General features: G+C 45.5%; 2 long non-coding RNA genes across 4 annotated transcripts in view; both read left to right on the plus strand.

Moving 5' to 3' along the window:
* Positions 1 to 27,864, plus strand: part of LOC133276801 (uncharacterized) — a 459,153-nt gene that overhangs the window by 327,063 nt on the left and 104,226 nt on the right. The window lies entirely within an intron of this gene.
* Positions 1 to 27,864, plus strand: part of LOC133276800 (uncharacterized) — a 123,026-nt gene that overhangs the window by 554 nt on the left and 94,608 nt on the right. Inside the window, exon 1 of one of the 3 annotated variants that reach the window (XR_009746001.1) lies at positions 30 to 535. The exons of 1 other annotated variant lie outside the window; for it this stretch is intronic. This is a non-coding gene — a long non-coding RNA (uncharacterized LOC133276800). Of the gene's footprint in view, positions 1 to 29; positions 536 to 27,864 lie in introns of those variants that run through there. One more of the 3 variants, XR_009746000.1, reaches the window with a different exon arrangement.

The raw sequence follows: 27,864 nt of genomic DNA on the forward strand, positions 1-27,864 counted from the left end.
CCGGGTGAGCATCCCCCGTTGCCCGCTGGTAGGAGGCAGCAACTATATGGGTATGTGCGCGGCGGACGGTGCGCGGCAGGTGCGCGGGCCGCTGTCGCGACATGGCGGGGGCTTGCCTGTCGCGATGTGTGTGTGTGTGTGTGTGTGTGTGCGGGGGAAAAGCCAAGTGACAGCCGAGCTGCGGTTTGTTGAGGGGGGTGTGTGTGAGGAGGGACGGGACTGCGTTGCTTTCCTCGCTGCGTGGGTATCCCGAATGGAGCCAAAATAGCACCGATTCCCCCCCAAAACACCCCGGGTGTGGGGGGGGGCCGGTCCGCATTTCGAAGTGCGTATGGAGAAAACAAGATGCGGGAGGGGAACGGGGGGGGTGGGGGGGTGGGAAGGAGGAGGAGGAGGGCGGGGAGGGCCGGGCCGCGCCGCCGCTCGCCCGGGTCCGTGACACAGGCGGTGCCGCCGGCAGCGGGGTCTGTTTAGCACGTCCCCTCCCGCAGCTCCTGCGCGGGTGATGGAGGCGGCCCCACAGGTGGGTGCGCGCGTGAAGGGGCGCGGGGCGAAGCGCTCGGCGTGAGGGGAAGGCTGCTGAAGCGGGAAGGGGGGGGGGGGAATCGGCGCTGTGGGAGCGGGGCAGCGGCGGTGCGGGGCCCGCGGGTGTTGCGGGTGTGAGGGCGAGGGCCGGCCATGAGGGGGGGGGTAACGGAGGGGGGGTGGGGGGTGGTGTTGGTCTTTGGGCGGGAAGCGCGCGCGGCCCCCGCCTGGCGCCTCCTCAGCACTGCAGCAAGGCGGCGGGACAGCCCCCCCCCCCCCCTCCAGTCCGTGAGGCCACGCCCACCGCGCCCCTCCGGACCAATCACCGCGCTGCTCACCCGCTTCCCCCCTCCCCCCCCCGCTCCCCTCCGCCCGCCCTTGGCATGGCGCGAGCCCCGCGCCCGCCCACCCGCCTGTTTGTTATGGTCGGGGCCACGTGCCGCCGGCTCAGCCGGTCACGCGGACTCGCCCCGCCCACCAACCCCCTTCGCCCCGCCGCTGTTAGCCACGCCGGGAGAGGGGGTGACCGGGGGACACGGGTTCGAGACCCCCTCCTGACCTAGGGGGGAGGAACGGGGAGCAGGGACCCTCTGCCCCCTTCGGGCTGCGCCCACCCTTGGGCCCCTTAAACCTCGTGGGTCAAGCCATGGCACCGTGAGAGGCATTCCTCTCCAGAGCACAACTGGCTATACCCAATCGGTGCTTTAAATCCTTTTCTGTCTATTCCCCCCCCTTTTCCGGTATAAACCAGCTGCGTACCTGCCTGCCCCGGCGTTGTCGCACACGTAGGTAGCGCAGGATCGTGTTTAGCTGTCGGTCTCCTGAGCCTGAAGCTTTGAGCCTATTTATAGGTAGGTTGGGCAGCCTTTAGCGTGAAGGACTTGTGCCGCGTCCAAATCTGCGGCAAAACGAGGTGTCTGAAACCACGGTGTTTCGTTGTCCGACGACTTTTGTTCCTGGAAATGGGGTTTCATGGGAAGCTGTGGAGGAACGGGTGTTATAGGCTGCGTGTAAAAGACTGGTCGGTTTGGAGCCGAGGAACGTCATGCCGTTTTAATGGAAGCTCTCGGGTAGCAGAACAAACAGTAAGAGGATACTCGGTTCTAGATCAGTGGCTTGCGGCTTGCAGGGAGTGGACCCCGGCTGCCTGCAAACAACTTCTCTGGGGTCAATAGGAAGCAAAGGACGTGTGTTCTCTATAGGCTTGTGTTCATTACACTGATTTCTGCACTGCTAAAGATTCCGGGGCTGGGGAGATGAAAAAGGCTATGAGAGATTGCTGTTCTAGATAGCCAATGTGTTTTGGTTTAGAATAAGTGTAGGAGGGGTGAAACCCCCCTGCATCTGTGGTCTTTGCTGTGTACGTGCCTATTGCGCTATTCAGAAACATAAAATGCAATGTATTCCTAAGAATTACATCATGATTAGTGACGCTGCGACTCTCAAATAGCCTTAAAGAGTTAAATAACAGTAGATGAACGAGAATAGGTCAAGAAGAGGGGAGGTGGTTTCGTAACTAATGGCAAGGAGTGTGAACGGATATTTAGAACTGGCTTGGAGTTGCAGTAAAAAGGAGTCTTCTTTAGGAGTAGCAGGATTTTAATGCCCTATAAATACAGACATTGAGAAGGAGGATGGAAAGATAAATAAGGTTTGCATCTTTTTGCTGGTCTAGTGGAGTAAATGGATCAGGGGACGGTTTATGATGCTTCATGTGCTTTCACTTCTCTTCCATCGTAACTCTATCAGTAGAGTTTTTTTGCATGTGAAATGACGAGAGTTTCCAGATCCTGACAGGGGTTGACAAGGAGGGAATGTGGCCTTAAAATAACAGGAAGGGTAATGGCTCTGAAACGCCCTGGGATGGTGAAAGGACTGGGGTGGTATTTGGGAGTGCTTCACTTATGCTTGTGGGGAGCTGATGTTTTGTGTTGGAGTCATTTGAAAGGCTGTTAACTTGCAGGAATATGTTTATTACAGCTGATTGGTTTGTATGGGCGTATCTGCATGTCGGGGGGGGGGGGGGGGGGGGGGGGGGGAGAAAAACCTAGCTTAAAATAGGAAATGAATAGGGAGCAGTTGGTTTGTTAGATATCTGAGACTAGCAGGAGGTGCGCAGTGCGAGCTTGCCAGCGTCTCTGACTTGGGAGTGTACGTGGAATTGCTGGTGGAATTGATGCACCAGGAAATTGCTTTCTCTTGGTTTTGTTGGGGAGATGGCAGTTAATGCAAAATGAGCTCTTTGGATCCCCATATCCCATTTCTCTTTAATACCACCAAGATCATTTATCTTCCCGGCCAGACAGAGGCAAAAATACTTCGTTTTGTAACTTGGTTCCCCTTCCCTTCGGTTGCTGTCAGCTCATGACGAGGCACAATGTGTGCTGTACACTGTGTTCTGCAGAGCTGTTGTGGTGAGGAAGACACCGTATATGAAAAAAGGGCTATGAAAAAATCCATGTTGTGCCAGTTCTGCCCCCTTTTTATGCAAAACAGAACTGATTTATTTCTTTAAGAGGTCCCCAGTGTTTCATTTTGCTAAATTTCAGTAGCAAAGAAGTCGGTATTATACTTTTTGTCAGGACTTTAAAAAGCATCTGAAGAGGAAATACCTAAGCTAGTATTCGCATTGGTTTTGCAATAGGAAGTAGGGAAACCTTTTTGTCTGTTTTAATAAAGGGAATTGTGATCTTACTTTTAAAGACACGTTTGTTTATGCAACTAATAGCCTGTTACGTGGTTAAAATTAAGAGGATCTCTTTAATCCAGGCTAGATGTTTTGGTTTTAATTGCTGTAATCACGTGTTTACTATATTTCTTTCAAGTTTAAAAGTGGAAACATAGAGTTACGGGTTTTTTTTCTGTGCTCTGGTGTATAGTACAACTGTACTTGATCCCACTATATTTACATGGTGTTTTTTCCATGAGCATCCTGCTCCTGGAAGCACTGGTAGTACTAGAATATGAGTTTGAAAGTGCCATAACGTAAAGGGTGAGAGTACTTGCAGGCAGGAACGCTGAGACACAAAGTTAAACAAATAATCTCTGCCCACCAGTTCTTTCAAGTCAGTTTGATGATAATTTTGGGTCCTGCCTCGCAGCTTTCTAACTGGCCAGAGATGGAATTAATGGGGCTGTTTGTCACGACTTTAAGCATGGACAGGATTCTTTTTTGGGGTTGGATTTCATGGAAAACGCAGTATAAAATCCCCTGTCAGTCCTTAGGGGTGCTGCGCCTCCGCCAGCAGACGTAGCCTTGTCTCACAGCAAGGCTGGAAATTGGAGTTGTTTGTTCCCGAGTTTTACCCTTACCAAGGTCAGAGATTTTTATCCTTCTGGAGATTCCTGATCTGGGCACTTGAAGGGTCCCTAATGAGTGAATTTTCATGGACTGCCTTGAATCCCAGAAGGAATTTCTTAAATGCCTCCAGTATTGTGCTTCTTCACTGGCAAAAGTTTGGACATCTCGGGAAGGCTGATATCTGTGTAGCAAAAATATCCATTATGGGAGTAAAGCAGTTAAGCTGAAAACGTTTTCTAAGTCTCTTTTATGAAGTGATGTATTTGGCAGGACAAGAAAAACGGGGATAATTTTAATATGCTTGTTTTGAAGAGTTTTAATCAATATGGACACTGAAAAATGTCAAAAGACTGGCAAGGGTTTATTTGAAGACTTATATTTTATGTCATACGGTTTATGTATGACTTGATAATATTTTAGACTATACTGTAGTCTAAACGTGGGAGGTTTTGTGGATGAGGAGAGATGCTACTCTGCAATTGGGTTTTACAGTGCTAAATCTCAGTGTGCTGTTGAGTTCTGGTTGTTTTTCATGATTACTATGTTATGAAGCATTAATGAAGCACTGCTGATGGTGAAGGTTTGTTTTAGTATTATTCTGGCTAGGCTAAAAACTTGTTACCAAAGTATTAACAAAATAAGCTGAGAAACAAAAGGTTTAAAGGGCATTTATAGGACCATTTATAAGCCATGATTTTAGGAACAGTCCTCTAAATATGTCTTAAGGATCAGGTCCTATTTAAGAATATAAATTGTGCTATTAAGTAGAAAGTAAGCAGAGTAGGTAAATGCAGAGGTACCAACATATTTTGCTGTCCTGTATTTCAAATCTTACTCTCTTTGCAGCCAGACCCATGATGTGCTTTCATGAATGCTCAACTTGGGAAGTCAGCATGCCAGTAACATAGGTTTCCTTAATATAGATCTATATCTTCCCCTTTATGCCATCTCTAAATGGTCAGAAGCAGGGCTGAGTTGCCTGGTGGGAAGCTGGGGTGAGCAGACAAAACCTGGTGAGCATCATGCTCTCCTACTGCAGCATCGAGGTATTTCTGCCCCCCTCTTTGCTCGCAGGAACATGCTGGTTTATCTGTATGCTACCCCAAAATACAGCACTTTGAGGGCAGTTAATTCAGAGCCTGAATTAATCCTTAATGTTCCATAGTGCTTATTGACTTGGGTTGCACGTTGTTTGCAGAACTTCTCCGTGTACAGCAGAATGAGTTTGGATCTCCCTGCGGAATAAACCTTGAGTTTGGGCTAGTGCTTTTTCATCTGTGTTGTCACAAAGTGTGGTTTCTTGGTAGCATACACGTTTTGAGAGCAGAAATATGGTTCTTGCATTCACTGTGTGTGGAATACCTGGAGAATATGCTGTTTTGAATAATAACTCTATTGTGTTCAGCTTGCTGAATTTTAGCATCACCGTAGTAGCTGCTGGAGGAGCTTCAGTTGCAAAATGAAAGCAGATCCTGACTTCATAAATTACAGAGGGAATAAGGTAGAATCGAACCGATGCTCAGGTTCAGCATAATCTGAAAGAAAAAGCATTTGCTCAGTGTTACCTTGAGTACTGTAATCAGTAGTGAGGTGTTTCCGTGTGGCCAAACGTCGGGTGGCTGGTGACAGCTCGGCTTTGGAGCCGAACCTTATCTTTGTGCTCTGATTTTTGGGAGGCTTCTTGCTCTGCCCATCAAGACAGCCTCCGGGGAGGCAGGAGATGCAGCTCATGGTGTTTACGTTCAGCAGGAGGAGGAATAGGACGTTTCTGGCTATTGTTTGGGTGTGTTGTGTAAGCGGAGAGCGCTGTTAAAAGCCTTTAACAAGGGGGAGTTGCTGTATCACTGCGAGTTCTGCAGTTTGTGTCACCTCCTCCTTCCCCCTTGCTTTATTTAGCAGAACTTCACATGTTATTCTGTTCACATCGACTGAATATTGCTGTGTCATCTGTAGTGCTTGGGACATCTTGCTATGGCAATTTCTGTGACTTCCCGGCAGTGTCCCAGGGACCTGCGATAATCGGGATTACCTTTATCCTATTGATCGAGAGCAGGATTCGAGCTCTGTGAAAAGCAATGAATACTGCTTTTTTTTCCCTTGGTAAGATGTCTGTATGGCAAATCCGCGGGTAAGAAAACGCCGAGCGGAGCAGCGCGGTGAAAACGCTGCCGTGGATTTCATCCTGCGTGTGCTGGGAGGCGGATGTCGGCGATGCCATGGAATGCTCCGCTCGCCGCGGAGAGGTTTCGGAGCGCCGCGGTGGGATGGGTGAGTGGCGTTGCCCTCTGCCGGGAGGAGACCAGCAGTGCAGCGCTCCGTGCTGGGCCCCCCCGCTGCCACCGCCGCCCGAAACGGCGGTGTGGGCTTCTGCGTGGTCTTCTTCCCACTCCAGCTTCCTCGTCAGCCCCAGTTCAAAGGTGCTGGCTCTCTTCTAGAGCTGTAGCACGGCCCCTGTTCAAGCTGGATCGTCTGATGCTTCCCTTCTTCTGCGTGTGCACAGCATCTGTAGTTGTTTGTTAGAAACAGAAAGCGTTACGGATACTGTACTATGGGACCTGCTACTTCTCCAAGGATCATTGTCCTGGAAACACAGCTAATTCTGGTAGATTTGATGGAGAAGTGTGAATCCTTCCCGTAGAAGAGGAAGTGAACCAGCTTTAATCTTTGGATTGTTAACCATGTCAGGTTTTGGTAATGCAGAGATACCCCTAAACCAATATTGACATAGAAATCAGTATCCTGAATGTAAAAGACGCTTTAAATTTGAGTAGTGCCCTGACTTCATTCCAGTTCCGTGTTGTATGAGCAACTTAAGTTCACTAATACCAGGTATATCTGCTGTTTGAAAAGCCGGGACCATAGCGCTGTCATCTGGAATATTTTGGAGTTCTTTCTTTTCTTCTTTGTGTGTGTTTGTTTTGGGGTGGTTTTGTGTGGCTTAGGAGGATGCAGCCTTTCTGGTGTTACAGAAACTGCACTTTTCATGTATTCCTGGTGTTGAGCTTAAAGGGAGTTAACAGGGGCAGAGTTCAGCGGGAAACTGTTCTCCCGGTCCTTGTTGTTGGTGGAATTGCTGACACTCAGGAGGAAGTTCTTGCTGAATAGTGGAGAGAAGAAAAAGAGGTGGCGGTTGGGGAGAGGTAACAGTCAGTTGTGAACTGAAATACCTAAAGGTGGTGGTAGGGGGGCCTACAGCAAACCTGGAGAGGGGCTTTGGACAAGGGCCTGTAGGGACAGGCCAAGGGGAATGGCTTTAACCTGCCAGAGGGGAGACTGAGATGAGCTCTTAGGCAGAAGCTCTTCCCTGTGAGGGTGCTGAGGCGCTGGCACAGGGTGCCCAGAGAAGCTGTGGCTGCCCCATCCCTGGCAGTGTTCAAGGCCAGGTTGAAGACAGGGGCTTGGAGCAAGCTGCTCTAGTGGAAGGGGTCCCTGCCTGTGGCAGGGGTTGGAGCTGGCTGAGCTTTAAGGTCCCTTCCAGCACAAACCAGGCTGTGATTCTGTGAAATGTTTTTACTGGTTAAAGGTGACGTACTCAAAAGCAGTATTACTTCAGTAATGAATGAGTGGCACCTGTAAGCAACAACAATGTGCATTTGAGACCAAAATTGCACAATATAGGAGGGCAGAAAATGCTGTTAGAGGTGCTTGATGGGTTAACCCAGGCACCTGACACTGTGATGGAAGAGAAGCATCTTTTGGAGCAGTGCTACTACATAAGCATGGAAAAAAGGGGCAGCCTGGGTGGCAGGCTCCAGTCCTCCACTACTGCAAGTAAACATGCAGCATCAGCTCTGCAACTGTTTCCAGGCTCCAAATTGAAGCTCTCACTGCTCCTCTCTAAGTGTCCTTTAGTGTAAATGCTGCTTCTCTCTCCCTTGTGTTTTGCACATGCCACATTTGCAGATAAGCTGGTCTGTTCATTTATAGCCCTTGTTTTGTTCTAAACCAGTAGCTCTTAACTTTTCCATGCCCTTCCCCCTTTGCAGGATGTATTGCATGCCTCTGTAGTTTACAGACTGCTGCTTTAAAAACCAACCCCTTCTTGCCTTTTCCTGTAAAGCAAACTTGGTGTTCCTGTGGCTAAAGTGACTTTTGAGGTGTGAGTAAGATGATTCTCCTAATTCCTGAGTCGGGTAAATACCACTAAAGGCATTTGGTAATGTCAAATGTGATTCTGGTCGTAGTCTCTGTAGGATAGAGCTGGCTGGTTTTATGCCTTTTGTTGATGTTTTCTTTGAAATGACAAAGTGCTCCTATTATCATCAACAATTGTAATTCTGTTCCAGATGCTATGGGCTGATAAAGTAGTAAATGTGTTTTCTGGCAGTTCCTTAGAAGATCATTTACCACTAAAAACTGTATTTACTGGACTGTATGAGGTCTACTCTGAAAAGCAGGTTTGTGATGTGCATACAGTGCCTAATAGACAAGGACTTTAATTTATATCTGTTTTCCTAATCTTGCTACTTTGGAAGAATCTTCCCAGCTACATTAGAACTGGAAGTCAGCTGTGAGCCTTTCAGATGTAGTCTCTTTGGTAGCTGTGTCACCAAGAATTAGTGTGTACCCCTAACGGTGCCATATAAACCGGCATCTCTTCTAGCCTGCAAAATTTATCCTGGGCAGACTATGCTCAGCTTACTCATTTTGGTATTTGAGCTGTAAATCTTTGCAAAGAGATGAAACAGTGCTGTTAAACTGTTCTTTTCAGTAACGTGGGCAGAAATGCATCCAGTGTTTGGGAGAGGTTGCTGTGATTCTTCATTCCGGGGTTGTTCCATTATCCCATTTTCATCTGTTCCTTTATGGTTGTGCCTGCTGTCCCTGCTTGTACTGGCTCTGCTTTGCTGCTGGGAAACAAATAGGGGTGAAGAAGTTCTTCCTTTTCCTGCAGGTGACATCCATGATTCCTCGGTTGTTTTTCTGCCTTTGCCTTTGCCTGTTTGCTGAGTGCCAGGTTATCTTAGTGGCTCGCTGCTTCTGGAAGTGTAAAGAACGACCCTGTAAGAGAGCAGAATATCAAGCAAGGAAGAGCAGCAGTCGGTAGGTCATGTTCGTGCTTTATGCTTGCTGTGAGCGGTGGGCCTGATGCAGCTCCTCTCCTGTTAGTTGTATGAAGTTTAGCATGATCAGACTCTAAAATGAACTTTCAGTCATAATGTTTCCTGCTTTTCCTGCGCCTCGCTGCTACCTGGTACTTCAAGCATGAACATGCATGCAAAATCCATTTTATGCTCCTAGGAGTGCTTAAGGTAATGCTCCTATGGCTTGCAGCCGTGTGGTTCATAACTTAAAGCTTTCTTGTGTGAGGAATGGGATGGTCAGACCTGTTTTTTCTGTAGACCTGTGAGTAAGTGACTTTGCATCCTGTGGTTATAAGGTCTGTGTTTCCCTGGCATCTCCTCTGTGTGAATGAGATGGATGTTCTCGGAATACTTAGTTTTAAGACTGACTTTGTAGCAGAATTGGCTTTGGAGTCTAATTTTAGCATTATTTTAGTTGAAAATGGATGAGGGTTGTGAAGATGTGGGTTTTTTTCAACTGACCCCTCTACTTCTGTGTTCTGTGGCTCTTGGGGGTTCTGTTAAATACCATTTATATTAATAGCACCATCTCCTGCTGAATCCCTCCTGTGGTTTAAGAGAGCATATTTAAGTATTACATTATGTTAACCAGCTTCACTGATAGCTCAGGATTTAAGTTGTTTGTATTTGCACTTCTCCTCTAAGTTCTTCATCTCCCTTGAGGGTTGTGAATAAGAGAGGTTGGGACTCCAGAGGAGGAGTCTGCTAACATCTGGGAATGGGATTCCTGAGCCCTGAGGGGAAGGGGTGGTTCAGACTGTCTTGAGACACATCCACAGTCAGCTTGCCTTAGTGGGGTGTTCGGTGTGTGTGCATCAGCATCACCAGCAAAGGGGGCACAGCAGAGGAGGCAGTGAGGAAGTGGGGAGCTGTCTGTGGGCAGCAGTTCCTAAGAGAGGACTGAGAGCGCATGGAGAAACCCAGGCTGGATGAGATTGAAGATCAGGCTGTGAAGAAGAGGCAGATGACTGGCATGGGAGAGCAGATGTAGGTGGGGGTCTCTTCTGGCAAAGCTTGATCTGAAAAGTTAAACAGAAGTGTTTCTTCTGTAGCAGAGGTCAAATTTGAACGACTCATAAAACTTCTCTGTATTTCATGTGGTTATTAGGAACTCATGCTCCTAGTACATACTGTTAGGCATTCTCCATCAAGTCACAGACTGGTTTGGGTTGAAGGGACATTAAGGCTCATGGAGTTTCAACACCCTGACCCAGGCAGGGACACCTTCCACTGGAGCAGGTTAAAGCCCCTCTGGCAGGTTAAAGCCATTCCCCTTGGCCTGTCCCTACAGGCCCTTGTCCAAAGCCCCTTTCCAGCTTCCCTGCAGCCCCTTTAGGCACTGGAGCTGCTCTAAGGTCTCCCCTTCAGGAGCCTTCTCTTCTCCAGGCTGAACCAGCTGAACTCCCTCTTGCTGACTGCAGAGGTCCATCAGTTGAATTTTATATGCTCTTTATTATATTGCCTATTTCCTGGGTGGTGAAGGTAGCATGTCTTCCCACAGGAGGGTTTGCCAGCCTGTACTTGGCTGTATGACAGGGTAGCAGTATCTGAAGTCTCACCTTTGCTAACCCAGCCTCCTACACGTTGAATTTCTGCTTGGATCTGCCATAATCCTAAAGATACCTGTTCGGTTGCTTGCTGCCCTTTCTTACAAGTGCTGGTGTTTGATTGTGTAACTGCAGGAGGGTTGGTGCCTTTTCTTGGCTGAACCACTGAATTGGTGAAGGAATTAATTCCAGAGATGTCAGGTGCCTGAAGTTCTGGTGCAAAAACTGGTTCAGGAATGAAGCAGGAATCTTAAATTTGGATCTCATGGAGAGATATGGCATTGTGCTACGAGTAGATTAATGTGCTGGCCCACGGTAATGCTGGCTTTTGAAGAGTTTATCTTCCAGTGTTTAAAACTCACCTGTTCTTACGTTGTACCTTAAACCGATGGGATCCATCACAGCACCTGGCCACATGCTGGAAATGTCATGTTTTCCTGTTACATGGCTCCTTACCATTCATTTATAATCATGGTTATTTTCTCTCAGAGGATTTGATGTGCCCTTTCCTTATCAGGATCTGGGGCATTCAGGTCTGATTTACTCCCAGTGCAGTAGACATTCCTCCAGGACTGAGCTGCTAAAGGAATCTTTTAGGTTGTATGCCCATAAAATTACCATTGTCTCATTACTCATGCGTTAGTCTAAATGAGGACTTCAGTGAGGTTGTAGTGCCCTACTGCATGTGTGAATCTTAAAGCCTGTTGTAGGTATCGGTGTTGCTTACGGTGTGTTCAGTGTTTAGAGGTGCTCTGACCTGCTCAGCAGCAGTGGTGTGTGCTGATGGAGTAACTTGTGAGCTGCTATAGCTGATGTTGGTAGTGCTCATTCAGACTGGAGGAAATCAGGAAGAAGACCTTGTTCTCACTGAGGTATGCCATTGATGGGTAGTGATTATTCCCCTTTCTTGTTGCATTATGAAGTATATATTTCTGTTTTCTGTAAGGTATTTCTTTATGATCATAAAACTAGAATATCTATCTGCTTAGGAGACTTTTAGGTCCTTTCTGAAGACTTGTGTTGAGGTTTTTGGCCGTTGTTTTACTGCTGAAGGGGTCATTATAAATAGCAGAACTTGTGGGTCAGGTTTATTCCTTATTTCCTCAGTATTTGATAATTCTGTGATTCCCTGCACTGAAATACTCTCTGCTGATGGTGGGTTTGATACTCCTGCAGAATTGCAGGTAAATTCTAGGAGGAATATTGAACTGGAAATGGCTTTTTAGGTTTCTCAGTCTTGTCATTTGGCACAGGAAGCTTGATGCTGTATAATTGCTATATAATCTGTACTTTAATCAAACCCTATCTGAAGGACAGTTATTTTTACTTCCATTATTAGAGCTAGAAGAAAGATTCTAACCATCAGAGCATCCAGGGTCTTGGAAATCTTCAAAATTGCCATCCTAACATTTTGAAGGGCCATTTCATACCACTTCTGTAATGATAATTGCAGGTTTTACCTTATGCAGCTCTCTCTGCTCATGTTTATTCCTGTAATGCTTTTATGACCCAGGAATTGTATCACTTCCAACCTCTTCAGTCAGGTAAGCAAGCAAATCTCCTGGTCTGTGTTCCCAGTATTGATTTTTCCATTCTTCTAGTTACCCCAGACTGTGCCTGCTCTGCAAACTTGGCTCAGAGCTGAGCTGGATTAGCACCTTGGTTTGCTTGCTGCCCACACTGCTGAACAGCATGGGACACAGTGTCCCTGAGCATCTCCTATTATCCTCCAGCCTGTCAGAAGGCTGCGGTGAGTTAGCTGGGCTTTGATGTGCAGTTGGAATCGTTCATCAAACCACAAACACGGTGCAAGAGAACTCTTCATCATCATCTTGCTGTTGTTTGCTGCTGCTCCACAGCTGAGGCTGCGTGGAACGACGGCTCACATCGGCCTCCATTTCCTGCCTCACAAACTTCGTGGTCCTGCCTTTCATTTTGGAACCGGTTGCTGCTGTGTCATTTCCCAGCTGAGACCAGTGTGGAGGCTGCAGGTGCTTCTTCTCTGTGCTTCATTCAGCTCATTCCTGCACTGGAACAGTTTAATGTGAACCACTGATGGAGCAGGGAATAACAAAGCCAGAGCTCGTGCAGGCAGGCATCTGTCGTTGCTGGGAGGCAGCAAGAGCAAGCAAATACTTTCCATTTATATCAGTGCTCCTCTTCTGCACTTTTCTACTCATGCCTGCTGTCATTGGTCTTGGCTGAGAAATAGTAGGTCTTATTCTAAGACCACTCTTGGTGATCAGACAATGTCCTTTTCTCTTTTAAACATGTGGCTAAGTGGACCAGGTCAGTGCATTCTGGCAAGCACTAAACTCAGTTGGAAGGCAGAGGTTACGTTCTGTTGCCATTTCTGCTACCTGAAAGTGCTGTTACTTCCATGCTCAAGTGTGACTTCATCATTCTTAAACAGGGCACACACAGTAACTGGATTAATTTTCCAGGCAGCCACAAATGAGGGCCACAGTTGCTTTATGTCTGTATCACAGGTATGTCACTGGTGACAAAGTGACCCATGGCCACTTTGGAATGGGCTTGGCTTTTTCCTTCTTCATAGTTTCCAAATGAAGGAGCTGTTTACCAGGTGGGAATGTGTATTATATCTGTATACATCTGTATATGACCGTGCATTGTCTGCTGTTGAAGTTCATCCCACTTACCTTATCCAAGTTGATGAGGTTGTGCAGTTCTTTCAGTGCAGTATCCTGGTTCTCCTCTCCTAACCACGTTCTATCAAAAGCCATCAGCAAAACCCAGGATGACTCATGGTAAAAGCAACCAAACACCAACACTAATCTGAAACTTGGCCTATAAAGTTGTAATTCTAAGCGTCTGCACTTGCACATCACAAATACCGTGAGTAGCTGTGTGTGGAGGACTTAGTGCAGCCCAGGTATTGAAAAATAGTGGGATTTTTGTGTGTTCTCTCCTATTAAGATTAAAACCATGGCCCAGAATATGTTGATGGGTTTTAAAAGCAGATGGTGCGGTCTGATTCTTCCTGAAGGCATTTCAGCTCGCTTGATGCTGGAGAACTTGGTGGAGTAAAGTGAAGAAAGAACATGCAGATCTGAGTGTAAAAGTGGCAATTTTATTCAACCAGTGGTAGAAGGCTGGTTATGTTTTTGTATTAGTTGGGTAGAAAAAGTGAGGGCTTCAGATCCAAGTGTTTGGGTCAGTACATTAAAGAATATACAGTAAGAGTGGAGAAAGGACTGAGCCCTCTTCAAAACATGAGAGGGTGAACAGAACCTTCAGGCCACTGTAACACATGTTACAGTGTTAATGATAAATATCAACAGATTCTTCAGTCATTCAGGTAAAAACTGGAATGGGGAAGTGGAGCTGTCACTGTGGGTGATGGCATTTTAATGCTGGGTCAGTCCTTTGTAAGGACACGGGGAAGAGGCAGGATCACTAATGAATGTGATGGGTTAGAAATTGAGGCAGAGGTCAAGTGAATGATGCTAAAGGGACAAACGGTGCCAGAGAGGGACTTTTCACAAGAGCAAGCAGGGGTAGGACAAGGGGGAATGGCTTTAGCCTGCCAGAGGGGAGACTGAGATGAGCTCTTAGGCAGAAGCTCTTCCCTATGAGGGTGCTGAGGCGCTGGCACAGGGTGCCCAGAGAAGCTGTGGCTGCCCCATCCCTGGCAGTGCTCAAGGGCAGGTTGGACACAGGGGCTTGGAGCAAGCTCTAGTGGAAGGTGTCCCTGCCCGTGGAACTGGATGAGCTTTATAGGTCCTGTCTAACCCAGACCAGGCTGTGATCCTATGATAAAGCACTGAAGTCTAGGTGAAAGGGTAAGCTGCAAAGAAGACTTGGACAGGTACATCCTCTTTGCATGGCTTCTCTTGACATCTGAAATCTTAGAAGAGAGCGAGACATTGAGTACCTGATAAAGAAAACATAATGCAATTATTTAACCAGAAGTAAATGATGCTACGGTAACCTGAGACCTTCTCTGGCACAAACTGCTCTTTGAAAGGTCATTATTTCCCTGGTCTGCTCTTTGAAAGGTCATTGTTTCCCTGGTCCTTGGTAGGGCTCTTTATAGGAATCTACAGAGAAGAGTCTCAGTTAGGCTGTCTATGATAAATATGTATATTGTGTATTATGAGAGTTGTAATGTTGGTGACCAGATGGACAAGGAGAAAGGTAGGGAAGGTTGGTGGAGAACACAAGGTGTTGAGATCACCTGGTTATGATATGACAGATAAATGGTGGTTCACTGCTTGGAATGGCACAAGTGTTGCATCAGTGTGTGTTTTAAACCCCCAAACCCCCTATTCCTTTGACCTACGCTTTGGCTTTCATCATTGGCAAGCACTGAGTTAACACTGAACATGAAAAGAAAGCAGGAGCAAGAAATCCCACTTGCTTTCAGTTTGTGGTGGTGTGGTATTTGTAAGGAGCTGGGAGGTCACTGGCTTCCGCTATGAGCCACTTCCTGAACACCACCTTTTACACGGTAAACCTAAAAATGGAGTTCTTAGAAAAGCTCAGCTGGTTTTTGTTTTCTCTTCTCTTGCTTCTCATTGCCCACCTTGCTTCTGTTTCTACTCCAGAGCTTATGTACTGCTGCAGAATAGGGATACCTGGTGATGGAGGGTAACGCTGCAGACAGCACAAGCTGTATCAGTGAAGTTTCCGCAGAGAAACACAGTTCACGAACCCCAGTGCAGTCAGTGGTAGCATGGAAACAAACACACAGTCTGACACGTAGGAAGTATTGACAGCCTCAAGCCTCAGTAAACTGTGAGTCATATATTGACATATGATCCGATTAGGTTTGTAATAATGAGGTAGAACCAGCAGCAGCACAACTATTTTGTATTCTCATTTTCCAGCCGAGTTCCAAATACGTAAAAAACAGTGATTTTTCTGGTATCACTTGTTAAAAGGTGCTTTTTGGAGGGGGTTTGAAGGCAAAGTTCTCATGCTGACAGTGGCTTCTAAACTTGTAGGTTTTAGACGCAGCCATCCCATTTTGTAAGACATCAAGGATTTGGCAGTAAAAAGAAAACCAAGCCCATCTATATGTGTGTGTGTGTGTGTGTGTGTGAAAAAGGAAGCCAGCAGCTATGCTTTAGTACTCATTTAACACAGAACATATTTTTGATTGTATAACATAATCTGTTTTACATTATAAATCATAATGCCAACCAACATGTGCTCTTTTAAATGTGGAAATCTGGCCATAATGGAGCAATATAAATCAACTGAACTGTGACGGGTCAGTGTGTGTGGGAACCAGGAATGATGGAGAGGATGTCTGAAGGATAAATGAGAGTTCTGAGGTAGTTTGAAAGAATGATGTCTGTTTGATTTAGGCTTTTTCAACCAAGTTGGATGGACTAAAATAGTTCACAAGTCCTAGAATCACAGAATGGTTTGGGTTGCGAGGGACCTTAGAGCTCATCCAGTTCCAGCCCCCTGCCAAAATGTGTGTATCTTAAATAACAGCAAAATCCTAAAATGTGTGGAGGATGTTTTGGGGTTGAGTTTTGGGGTGGGTTTCCCCCCCCCCTCCCCTTCATATTAATGGCTGAAATTCCAGTTAAGACTAAATCTAGGCTGGCACAGTAAAGACTAACTCCAACAGCTTTGTAAAGGACCACAGTGACGACTAACTTCTTCACTAGAACAGCTTTGTAAAGGGATGATTCACAGTGTACTGAGTTTCACAATATATGAAGATCCAGAGCTTCTGCCATGGAAATGAGTGTTTGAAAGTCGTATGTCAGTTTGAAGCTCAAGCATAAACATGGATATTTGGGTTTAATAATACTACTTCCTCAAAACAGGGTGCTTTGTTTGACCATGGAAGATCTATTGAAGCTTGCTGGGCTTTACATAAATAACAATGTGACATTCTTAAATAGAAATAGCTCTTAATTTTAGAAGCAGATTTGCAGTAGTTTGGGTTTAGCCAGTCAGCATGCTGCTTTGTAACAGCTATAAATCTCTTATCTCCAGAAAGACATGCTGCCTGTCAGCCTGTAGTTGGCCACATTCCTATGAATTCCCATGGTAATTTTATTGGTCATTAGCATTTGTCAATAGCTTGTCTGTCAAAATGCTGCCGTGTCTCCAAGCTCTGCTGCCCATATAGCAATCAGATTGCAGATGTCTAAAACTACAGTTCAGACCTCAGCTTCGTGGCTTTTAGCACCTCTGCATGAAGAAAAATAGGGTTTGAGCATACTTGAGACGCTGGTGTTCACTGTTCTCTTGATATTATGGTTTTTCCTCATTTTTCTTGTCTTACTTCCAAACTTTCGGCTACAGAATCAACATAGACCCATAGAATGGTTTGTGTTGGAAGGGACCTTAAAGCTCCTCCAGCTCCAATGCCCGCCACGGCCAGGGACACCTTCCACTAGAGCAGCTTGCTCCAAGCCCCTGTGTCCAACCTGGCCTTGAACACTGCCAGGGATGGGGCAGCCACAGCTTCTCTGGGCACCCTGTGCCAGCGCCTCAGCACCCTCACAGGGAAGAGCTTCTGCCTCAGAGCTCATCTCAGTCTCCCCTCTGGCAGGTTAAAGCCATTCCCCTTGGCCTGTCCCTACAGGCCCTTGTCCAAAGCCCCTCTCCAGCTTTCCTGCAGCCCCTTCAGGCACTGGAGCTGCTCTCAGGTCTCCCCTTCAGGAGCCTTCTCTTGTCCAGGCTCACCCAGCCCAGCTCTCTCAGCCTGGCTGTTTCTGGTGTTTATTATTTAAGAACTAGTCTCTCTGTATGCATTTGGCAATCAGCAAGACTGCACGCTGCAGTTAGTGGGAGCTGTGGGAGTGTGCATTTACTCAGGATCAGGCTCTACCTTTGCAATAGGTTCAGCTTACGTGTCTTAATAGGAGGTATTAATGCGCTTGGCCCTGTCTCATAATGCAACTGCTGCTTTGACACATTTTACCACCATGTGATTTTGTTTAAGCTATGTATGCTTTGAGCTCTTCCTTCTGAACAGTAATAGCTCATACAGTAACCACTCTTCAGCACTGGCAGATTTGGGACTTCAGGAGAAGAAAGCCCTAAACCTGATGGCACTTCCTGCTTCAGTGTTTGACTTGGTGTTCATTGTGCCTGTCTGAGGATCCTGATGGAATTAATAGGTTAAACTGAACGCTGTGCTCCTGGTGTCTGAGCCTCCTGTCAGGGCACTGCATAGTACATGTAGTAGATGCTCTCTGTGCATGACCTTTTGTCTTGAGGAGACTACAGTGTGGTGGTAGGAACTGCAGATGCTCCTTCAGACAGCACTTGAGCAAAGTACTGATGCTGTAAAGCTGTACTGATTGTCTGGTTGGAGGTGGACTCTCAGTGCAGTCTGGTAGAGCCCTTGGTTTCACGTTCTCCTCTGGGTTGGTTTGTTCAGCTGGGATAACCTGGGAGTATTTTATTCGGCCGGTTTTCAGGCTTTGAACGAGGGCCTGTAGGGGCAGGACAAGGGGGAATGCCTTTAACCTGCCAGAGGGGAGACTGAGATTAGACATTAGGGAAGAAGTTACCTGATGCATGATCTATTCACCTGAGAGGTGAAATAAAACAACAGGTAAAGTCCTTCTGAAGATGAAATGCAATAACCTGTAATAGATAAGGATTTAGATTCAGTGACCTAGCACTTCTGGACTACAGAATTGAGCTACAGCTGCTTTGTGGAAAGGCGTTTGGGATTGAAACTCATGAATCTTTGGTGATTACTGAATTGAAAGAACATGGCATGCTTAGTCATATTTCAAGTGTCTTTGGTGAAACGTAGGCACATAGACTTAGCTGAAAACTGGGCTGGAGTCCATTCTCTGTGTTGCTTAAAAGCCTTGAAGTACTTTGCTCTTCTGAAACACTAAATTGCTTTGTTGGTTTTACATTTGGAGGGCATTAGTTACTGGTTATCTTCACATCATTATATTGTCAACTGCTTACCTGTTGTTGAGCTTATATTTACGTGAGTAAAGTGAGAAGTATATGGCCTGACAGTTGCTAGTTCCCTAACTGAAAAGTAAACCGAAGTACATAAAGAGTTAAAGAGCAGGAGCTCTGAGCAGCGGAGCAGTGCAGTTTCAGATAGTTATCACTAGGAGGACACATAGACCGTGCTATTAAGGAGCTAATTGTTTCCCTTTTCGCCTTAACTGCTTTGGTTCTACAGAAGGATGTGTTGAAAAGCTGCCATTTAATAAAGTGTTAGTGAAGGTAATTTATTTTACTTGAAATTAAAGGAGAGAGTTGAGTAATGGGCTGGAAAGGAGTGCGATAACGGCTGGAAACCTCACGGTGATGACTTTGTCAGTGAACCAGAAGAGCGCTTGTTCTCGCCGGCAAGGGCCAGCCAGTAATAGATGATATTTAGGTAGAAATGATCCCTATTTTCAGTGCTTATTTAATGATTTTGTATTGCAGGAATTCCTTAAACCGTTCCCTGAAGCATTCATGGTTTTTCCTGCTGGGCAGGACATCATAAGACGGACCACAGGCTGGGGTTTGATGCGGTGCTTGCAGTCATCTTCATCTTTAATATGTTTGTGGCCTCCTAGTGCTTGCAAATAGCTTTTCTTTTAGTTGTCTGTGTGTGTTTACTTAGATTGTGATCTACAGTGTCTGTATCGGGTTGAGTAATATGGAAATGAGTCTAATTGATTTAAATAGTTTGTAGACTGCCCGTGTCGCCGAGGCAAGCTGTTACCTAATAAAGATTGCAGGATCTGACTCTTTCTGTATAGAATCATTATTGATATCACACATGCAGACAAAGATGATAACTGAAGCATATGCTTTAAATAAAGTGACATGAGAGAATGAAAGATGAGTTTCAAATTTAAAGTTACTGAAGGATTCATGCAAATAACACCAGATGGAGAGAAAGAGAAACTAAGACGCAGGTTATTAGTAAGTGTGATGTGTTCCTGTTGTATAGAATAGAATCTTAAAGGCTTACACAGAACTCTTCTTCAAGAGTTGCTGTGTTGCATAGAAGTGAAAATGCATCCTCTGAGTCCGCAATGTAATGATCGCTGAGGCTACAGGAAGAATCACAGACCAGTTTTAGGTGATTTGGGGAAACTTAGTAATTGTTTTGCCTTGGTGAATCAGGGGGAGATTGAATGATATCTTAAAAAAGAAAACATTTGTGAAACGAATATGGTTTTACATCTCCAGGTTCATAGACTTCACTGGGAGACGTTTGCCTCAGTGCAGAAGCATGTTTCTACAGTTTCACTTCATTACACTGAACAACAAACCACCAAATCTCCCTTTGATAATAGTTGCGGTCTGGAATTGCTGCATAGATGCTTTACTGAAATTGCTGTGTTTTGAAAACACTTGTTCACCTTTTCCTCATTACCTTTGAATAACACAGTAGAATGTTTTATGCATTTGCCGGTACTCAGTGTGTGGCTTTCATCCTTACAGCTAAACCTGCTTTCTAATTCTCTTCCAGGCTATAGTTCCTGTCCATCCATTTGTATTCTCTCAGTTTAGTTGACATTATTATTACCATTATTATTATCATCATCATCATTATGAATGGAAATCAGTCTCTTCTTTACTACAAGAACTTGGTGTTCTGCACGAGGCCTTTAATTGCTGAGAGACAGGATTCACCCTCATTCCAGCCTGTTAGTTGAGTATCTGTACTGACTCTGTAGACAAGATCTCTGGGCTTCACCCTGCTGAATCATTTAACTCTTCATAGGATAGAATCAACTAGGTTGGAAAAGACCTTTAAGATCATCAAGTCCAATAATTCGAGTTAAGCTACAAGTTTGCCAAGGAAATCTCTGTTTCCTGAAGTGTTGCTGTTGGGGACTCTGCAGGGATCTTCTGTATTGTGCAGAATGTTCTGGATACTCGGAGCAGGACCTGACTCAGCAAAGTAGCTCAAGTTTTATGTAAGTCTTAATGACTGAGTCTCCTGAGCCTGTCTCTGTGGTGTTTTTTAAAGACCTGCTGATCACGTAGCCTAAAAATAGCCTGGAATACTCTAAACAGTGATGGAAGTGTGCTCAGAAACGCTGGATAACACTAGCTGCTGTGTCATAAGAGGTCTGCACTGTTTTTGTGAATGATCTAGCTCCAATTTGAGAAGTTCTCAGCATAAAAGGATAGCATAGATGAGATCTCCGAGACCCTTGTAATCATTCAAGAGAAGATTTTGAACCTTATTACTTTAACAGGGAGAATGAGGATGATTCTGCAACGCTCATAACTGGAATGTTCAAAAGGGTTGGTTTTTATTGTTCCTTTTCCTTCCTTTTTCCGCCATCCCCAAAAAAGCTGGATGAAAAGCTGTGTATTGAAGACTGGCACTGGACTAATGGAGTGAGACAGACTGCTCTCAGGATGAATACCTGCTGAAGTGTAGTTGTTGCTCATACTAACAGAACGGTGGTGGTACTATCAGAGTATTAACACAGAGTAATTACTGTGTCACAGAGTATTTGCAGTGTTCTCAAAAGGCAGAACTGTGTTGGCTGTGAAGTAAGCTTTTGATTATAGACCTTTTAAACTAGAAAATTGCTTGCTGTGTTATATTGAATTATGCACATTTATTTGATGAGGGTTTTGTTTTACAACATGGAAATCTGTGACCTGGGACTAAAAGGGAGTCCTTTGGAAGTCATTCAAGATTAAGACTGAGAGTCACCCGAACAGATCAATACTGAAATCTTGTGAGTAAAATCAGGCAATGTCTCATGACCTGAGCTGTGAGATTGACAGATTAAAGCTGCTACAGAACTGGAGAAAGGATCAGGGCAGGGAAAGATGGAGCAAGGCAAGAGGTTAAAACAGGCAACCATCTGATGGACAGGCACTGCAGAAGGAAGCAGTGCAGATGGCAGTACTACTGAGTATTAGTATTTGTAGCATAGCACGCTGGATACTGAATGCATTCACCACTAGGAGTGTAGTCAGACATGAAAGCCTAATTCCTGCAGCGTTTAGACTCCATTACAACAGATTTGCCAGACTGGCATTTTGCAGCCTATGAGGTGTTACAGAGAGCAAATTGAGTATGAAGCAGTCTTCTTCCTTCAGCTTCAGAGCCCTATAATACAAGCTGGAGAAAAGGATTCTCTAGTCGAAATGAGGCTGTGGAAGTATAGACATGCTGAAAGAGAGGGTTGTTCTATATCAGCTTGGTTGCCAAAACTGAAATGCCTCTCCAAATCGGTTGCAGGTTTATTTGCAGAATACACCAAGGATAAAACATTCTTTCTTCTCTAACCAGGAGACCAAAAATAAGTGGCAGCTTTCTTTGTCTCCACAAACATAAGGATTTTTATGGCATCGTGAGTAATCAGACTTGGTACTCGTTTGCCTTGGTGTAGGGCTACAGAACTCCCTCAGCACTGATGGAGAACAGTCTTGGCAGCAGTGTTTTGCTGAAGTTCACGTCACCTGCTGGTAAAGGTGAACAGAATTGCATTGTGGTGATGTAGGGTGGTGCTGGATTTGGTGCAGCTTCTCTCTTACTGCCCATTTCTTGTAGTAGAGCCCTGAAAGTAAGAAATCAATTCTGTGGAACTGTTTCTAAGAAATAGCCTTCATTTATCTTGTTCAGAGGTTCTAAGGATAAGGCAGGAATTCCGCAATTTATTTTACAATCGTAACCCTTTAATTTCAGCTGTTCTCCAGAAGTAAATCTATCTTCATATTGCTCTACTCACTAGGTGCTAATTTTTGTCCTTGTACTTCACGTTGAAGCCTCTTTTGTCCCTTAGTCTTGTTTAACTCTTGTTTAACTCCCCTCAGTCTTGTTTAACTAGCAAGTTCTCGTTGCTGAATAGGTTTTCTGGTTGGAAGTGCCATAAGCAGCAGCAGTGTTGGGATAATGATGAGTTTGGGAACGACGACAAACTGTGTGTTGTGTTGTTGTCAACGTTAGGACATCATCTTTTGCTTGGACAAAAAAGGCTTGTTACAACAGGAAAGCAATTTCAACACTGCTGTGTGTCTACATTGTCATGTAAATAGTTGGAGGGCTGGAGCAAAGAAATCAATGTGCTGCCACAGCACAAACACTTTACCTCAATCGATGTGATCTTCAGTTTTGATAGAGATCCAGGGTACAGGAGTTGTGAAGAGCATCCTGGGTTGCAGAGGAGTGATTTTTATACCTGGTTTTAAAGTGTTATATTATAGGAAATGCATGCTATAGTCCAGTGCAGTTGGTTTATTGAAGATGAAACGTAATTGAACCAACATGGGATTAAGGGAGGCTTTCCTGTCTATTCATGTGACTTGCCTTAGCAGCTTTTAACTGAGCAGTGGAAAAGTACACGAGTGTGTCTGTAGCGATTTGGCAGTGGATATAGAAGCCATCACGGGGCCTTCATTTTGGTGTTGATTTGCATTTAGCTGGTATCAGAGTGACAGTATCTTACTGTATCCCTCAGTTTCCAGTTGGAACAGTGGCAGAAAAGAGGGAGACTGAAGGAAAGACCATTTATCCCTCTGTGTTGGAAATAGCATAAATGCTTGTGTAGAACTGGGGAGTGGGGTCTGTTCCGTGCATGAAGGTTGGTCAAGTGTTTTTCCCAACAGAAGCAGTGCAGATTGATGTAGAGTGTTCTCCAGCTGTTCAGTATCAGTTACCTCCGAGCTGTTGGCCACCGAGGGTGAAGCTTGCACAGCTTGCTTCCAACCGCAGCACTGATGGCTTTAATGGCATTATATCTCCATATTTCAAAGGATGTCTTGAAATATCTTGGAAGAGGAAGGTGAGTGACATAAATACACCTGAACAGGAAAAGAAGGATGACATTGAGGGTATTTTTTTTCACCTCTGGAGAATACTTGAGAAGCAGTTGAATCACTAACAGGAATGACAAGGTGGGAAGTTGTGAAGGGAGTGCAGTGATCAGGCTTGATAGTGCATACTTGAGAAGTCAAACCCCATGCTGACACCAGATCAAAGTCAACGAAGTGCATGTTAAAACAGCGCAGGATCTTCTGTGTATCTTCATGTTTTAAATGCTCAGTAATACATAATTGTCATACTTGGTTAAGGAAGCTTTGGAGTTGATTTACATATGGGGGTGTTTTGAATGGAAAGCACTGACTTGAGTGGTTGTTTTTTTTTGCTTTTGGGCTTTTTTTGGTTGGGTTTTCAAATGCTTAGAAGATCATAAGCAGTACAGTATTTACAAGAGTAATATTAGGTGTTTTAATCCTACATGTTGGATTGTGTGGGTAGTAATACAGTTTAATCATAGGAAGAAAATAAGGTCAAAAAAATATCTGAGAAGGTAAAATTTGGGGCTAGATTTAGAATATCATTACCTATTTGTAAAGATGGCCCTTATTTCAGAGTGCTTTAGCCTCATCTCCCACCTTGCCAGTAGTGTGAGGGGTCACCGATCACTTGGTTTTGTACTTCTTTACCTGCTTTTCATTACTTCTTTCTTCTAAGGTCCTTGTCTATCTCTTGTTTCCTGGTTAGGTATAAAAGTCTCAGCAGCTCCAGGGAATGAAATCGCACGCAGTGGTTTATTTCTCTCATGGAATGATGAAATACCATCCTGTCAACAGAGGGAGGCTGTGGTCAGACTAAGAGGGCAGATTGTCTCTGTCCTTGGCGTCATTGCCTTGGCTGACAACCATGGGGTCATCGTGTCTTCAATTAATATTCTGGGCTTGTGTATATAATGGTTGATACCAGAAGTACAAAGGAAGTGTTCCTTTTTGCCAAGGTTTTCATTTTTTGGACATGAGTGTGATCTTCAGAGTGCTTTGAACTGGCCTGGGAGCAAGAAGCCTGCAGTTGCCAATGGGACTAATCCCTGCAGACTCCGGGAACAGCAGTGTAGGTGAGTGGCTCTGAGCAGCTCACTCCAGACTCTTTACTGTTGGTAGAGGCCTACTCTAAGAAGTTTAAGATGTGATTCCTTATTTTCTCATGGAGAACCTGTTGGAGCAGCTCTGCTCTGGTGCCAGGCTGAGAGAGCTGGTCTGAGTGAGCCTGGAGAAGAGAAGGCTCCTGAAGGGGAGACCTGAGAGCAGCTCCAGTGCCTAAAGGGGCTGCAGGAAACCTGGAGAGGGGCTTGGGACAAGGGCCTGTAGGGACAGGCCAAGGGAATGGTTTTAACCTGCCCGAGGGGAGACTGAGATGAGCTCTGAGGCAGAAGCTCTTCCCTGTGAGGGTGCTGAGGCGCTGGCACAGGGTGCCCAGAGAAGCTGTGGCTGCCCCATCCCTGGCAGTGTTGAAGGCCAGGTTGGAGACAGGGGCTTGGAGCAAGCTGCTCTAGTGGAAGGTGTCCCTGCCCGTGGCAGGGGTTGGAGCTGGAGGAGCTTTAAGGTCCCTTCAACCCAAACCAGTCTATGACTCTGTTAAACTCTTCTTATCTCAACCCATGTTGAGTTTTACTTTTTCCCATTTCTCCCCATCCCACTGCAGGGGGTTAGTGAGAGGTCCTGGTCCCACTGGTACTTAGTTGCCAGTTGGAGTTAAACCATGACAGTTGCTGATGCTGGTTCCTCTGGAGTTATTTTCCACACAAGTCGGTGTCTTTTACAAATAGTTTTAATTACCATGGATTATTTTAGGTATCACATGGATGACATGGGTGAGCAGAAGGAAATGGAACGGGGTTGTCATGACTACTGTGGTTTAATTTTTGTGCTTCCATTTAAAAATAGGTTTATCCCTAAATTTTTTAGGGATACAAAATGAGCTTTGCTGATCGTGAGTTACTGGCCAGACTTCAGCCTCCCAGTTCTAGCAGAGACAGGCTTTGAAGGCATCACAAAGGGTGAAAAGAAAGAGCATTCTGTTGGCAGCTTGGTTAGTTTGATATGTAGTAGTAGAGTACAACTTCAGTGCTTACACAAGGACGTGGTTGGAAGTCAGGTGGTTTTTCATGGATTTTTGCTTAAACTAGTAAAATTCTATGAAGTTGCAGCTACTCAAAGTAGTTTTCTTTAAATCAATGTAATTCTTTATTTCTGCATGAGTAGGTCTTGCTTTACTGTGGTTAGAAATGAATTTCTCTTGTGGAACTGACTCAGCCCTGTAATTGTTGTATAGCAGAGGGACGACGGGAGTAATTTAAGGTATTTTCAGTCATTTGAGGGGGCAAATTAACTTCTTTATGACTAACGGAGTAAACATATTACTGTAATGTGTAAGAGTGGGTGTCTTTTGTTTTCTGGGTACATTCATTCGTGACCTTTGCGTTACTTGGACTACAAACACGGATGCGGTTCCGAATTCCCGTAGCATCACTTCATCGTCAGCAGTGATCAAACAGGAATCCCTTTAACTCTTTTCTGACTTTTCAAACAGAGGAGGAATTCCCTGTGTTTTAAAATATATCCATATGCATAAATTCCCTGCTTACTTTGTCCTTAAATGTGTATATTTGTGATTAGTCCTATGTAGATCCTTACTGGGTTTAAGCTGATTTATGCCTCTGACCTCTCTTACATGCCTACTCAACAGCGGTGCTGTGAGTGCCAGGGTAGTTTTTAGCTTGTGTTGATGATACAGCCAAATCAGCCCAAACTGGAAGTCGTTTAATTTGTCCTGTTTCTCAGCCTAACGGATCAGCCTGTGCTGCATTCCCTGTACATGAGCAGACTGCCTCTTGTCCTGACTTCTCAAGCTGTCTGGCAATACAACTGTGTTGGAAATGAACAGGAGGATAAGTTGGTAATTCCAGGTATCTGTTTTATAAAGAGTGAAAAGGTTTTTTCTTGGTTAGGGTGGTTAGAAACAACAGTGAAAGAATTCTTCTTTGTGAAACCTCGTTAATATTCCTGATCAACATAAACGACAGGACAAGGAGACTTGTGTAGCACTGGATGTTCTTGCTGTTCTGCTTTGCTTCCAGTGAACATACACACAAGTCTTTCTGCTGAGGAGCTTATGTCTGAAGTCCCACAACTGCACTGGGCACAGGTGAGGCTGCACCTTGAATCCTGTGTTCAGCTCCGGGCCCCTCACTCCAAGAGAGACATTGAGGTGCTGGAGCGGGGCCAGAGAAGGGCACTGGAGCTGGTGCAGGGCCTGGAGCACAAGTGTGATGGGGAAGGGCTGAGGGACCTGGGGGGTTCAGTGTGGAGAAGAGAAGGCTCAGGGGCTCCCTACAACTGATGGCTCCCTCCAAGTGCCTGAGAGGAGGATGGAGCCAGGAGGGGCTGGGCTCTGCTCCCAAGGAACAAGGGATGGGACAAGAGGAAACGGCCTCAAGCTGCCCCAGGGCAGGTTTAGATGGAGCTGAGGAACAATTCCTTCCCCAGAGGGTGCTCAGGCATTGGAACAGGCTACCCAGGACAGGGCTGCAGTCACCCTCCCGCAAGTGTTCCCACAGCGTGGAGACGAGGCCTTGGTGCCATGGGTTAGGGGTGTCCCTGGCAGTGCTGGGACTTAGTGAGCTTAAAGGTCTTTCCATTGTTGATTCTATGATTCTATAAGTGAGCTGCGTAAGAGAGCAAATCTGCAGCAGAGGATGTGAATTTGTAGAACATCTGACAGGATTTTAAGCCTCCTGATGGTTGGGATGTTTCTGTGCAGTATCACTTGTAGTGTGTGCTCACAGTTGGTTTGCAAGTGTACAATGCCAAGCAGCACTTGAGTGTGAGCAGTAGTTGGCAGAAAGCCAACCGTATCCTGGGCTGCATCAAGAGGAGTGTGACCAGCAGGTTGAAGGAGGTGATCCTGCCCCTCTGCTCTGCTCTTGTGAGACCTCACCTGGAGCTTCCAGTATCTGAAGGGGGCCTATAGGGATCCTGGGAAGGGACTGTTCATTAGGGACTGTAGTGATAGACGAGGGGTAACGGGTTAAAACTGAAACAGGGGAAGTTTAGATTGGATATAAGGAAAAATTCTTTCCTGTGAGGGTGGTGAGGCACTGGAATGGGTTGCCCAGGGAGGTTGTGAATGCTCCATCCCTGTTGGTGTTCAAGGCCAGGTTGGACAAGGCCTTGGGTGACATGGTTTAGTGTGAGGTGTCCCTGCCCATGGCAGGGGGTTGGAGCTAGATGATCTTAAGGTCCTTTCCAACCCTAAGTATTCTATGATTCTATGATCTTGTGTCTCTCCCAGCACTTCTTTCCCATTCTTTATGTTGACACCTGTTCTCCCCACTACCTGTCCACGCTTCCCCATCCATCTTCTATCTCTGCATGTTGTATTTGTAAAGGGCAGCTTGCCAATAGTGTGGATTAATTTCACATTACACAGAAGGCAGGAGGGAATGTGGAAGGATCCCACTTCCCTGCTCTGTACCTGCTTGCTGCAGTTCTGCTTCTCTGACAGATGTTGCTACATCCGTGAAGTATCTTGTGGTTTAAATGAGCATAATCTTGCTTTTAAATGAAAATAGACCTTTGGCAGAAGTTGGCAGCACTGGAAAAATGCTTTTGCTTGCCCTGAGTGGTTTGTTCTTTCCCAGGGGGTGTGTGT

The sequence above is a fragment of the Pezoporus flaviventris genome, unplaced genomic scaffold, assembly GCF_033815535.1.
Source record: "Pezoporus flaviventris isolate CSIRO_AGI_PZ_B2104156 unplaced genomic scaffold, CSIRO_AGI_Pfla_v1 ptg000046l, whole genome shotgun sequence".
In the NCBI taxonomy this organism is placed as follows: domain Eukaryota; kingdom Metazoa; phylum Chordata; class Aves; order Psittaciformes; family Psittacidae; genus Pezoporus; species Pezoporus flaviventris.